Source organism: Triticum aestivum, chromosome 2A, assembly GCF_018294505.1.
Source record: "Triticum aestivum cultivar Chinese Spring chromosome 2A, IWGSC CS RefSeq v2.1, whole genome shotgun sequence".
In the NCBI taxonomy this organism is placed as follows: Eukaryota; Viridiplantae; Streptophyta; class Magnoliopsida; order Poales; family Poaceae; genus Triticum; species Triticum aestivum.
The window spans coordinates 316235619-316236946 of record NC_057797.1 but is presented as its reverse complement, the minus strand read 5'-3'; positions in this window follow the sequence as shown (position 1 = coordinate 316236946).

The following is a 1328-nucleotide window of genomic DNA, read 5'->3' as shown; positions in this document are numbered from 1 at the left end:
TGGCGTAGAACTGATGTTCTCTGAGCTTATCGAGCACCAAACGCAAGTGCTTGGCATGATCTTCCTTGTTCTTCGAAAAGACCAGAATGTCATCGAGGTAGACCAAGACGAAGTCATTTGTGTAGGCGTTGAAGATGAAGTTCATCATGCGAGAGAAAGTCGGAGGAGCGTTGACGAGGCCAAAAGACATGACAGTGTATTCATATGAACCATAGCTTGTTCTGAAAGCCGTCTTGGGGATATCTTGCTCACGGATTCGAATCTGGTGATAGCCCATACGGAGATCAAGCTTGGAGAATACTTGAGCACCTTTGAGTTGTTCAAACAGCTCGTTGATGTTGGGAAGTGGGTACTTGTTCTTTATAGTCTTCTTGTTCAATGGACGGTAGTCAACACAAAGTCGGTCCGTTCCATCCTTCTTCTTCACAAAAAGAACTCCACAACCCCACGGAGAAGAACTAGGTCGGATGAGACCCATTCGCTCTTGAATATCGAGTTGCTTCTTCAGCTCCTTCAACTCTTCAGGTCCAAGCTTGTAAGGACGTTTGCAAACAGGTTCCGTGCCAGGCTCAAGATCGATGACGAATTCAACTGGCCGGTGCGGAGGCATTCCTGGAAGCTCTTCTGGAAAGACGTCTTGATATTCGCAAACGACTGGAATTTGAGAGATGGCATCCAGTTCACCCTTCTCATTGAGAGAAAACAGACGGATGGTATTATCCCGAGCGGCAAAGACAATTACATCCTCAGACGAATGAGTCAATTGAATCTGCCTGGCTGCACAATCAAGCTGAGCCTTGTGCTTAGAAAGCCAGTCCATTCCAAGAATAAGATCAATATCCGAGTTACCAAGGACCATTGGAGAAGCCAGAAACTTGAAATCACCCATCATGATAGAAATATCCGGAATCTCGTAGTTTGCGAGCAAACATTTACCCGGTGAGACAACTGCTAACGGTTTATGCAAAACTTGAGAAGACAACTCATGCTTAGATGCAAAAGGTCTCGAGATGAAACAATGCGATGCACCAGTGTCAAAAAGTACTTTTGCAGGAACATCGTTAACAGGAAGGTTACCCATGATGACATCTGACGAGTCCTCTGCCTGAGCTGCATTCATCAAGTTGACCTTGGCGTGCTTGGGGTTATGCTTGACCACAGCTGTACTTGCCGATCTCACAGGAGGAGGAGGAGGGAGACGCCTCTGATTGAAGCATTTGTTGGCATAGTGACCCTTCTGTTGGCACTTGTTGCACGTGACCTCTGAAAGCGGACGGTGATACGGAGCACTTGATCTTGGAGCTTGAGACGAAGTCTTGTTCTGAAAG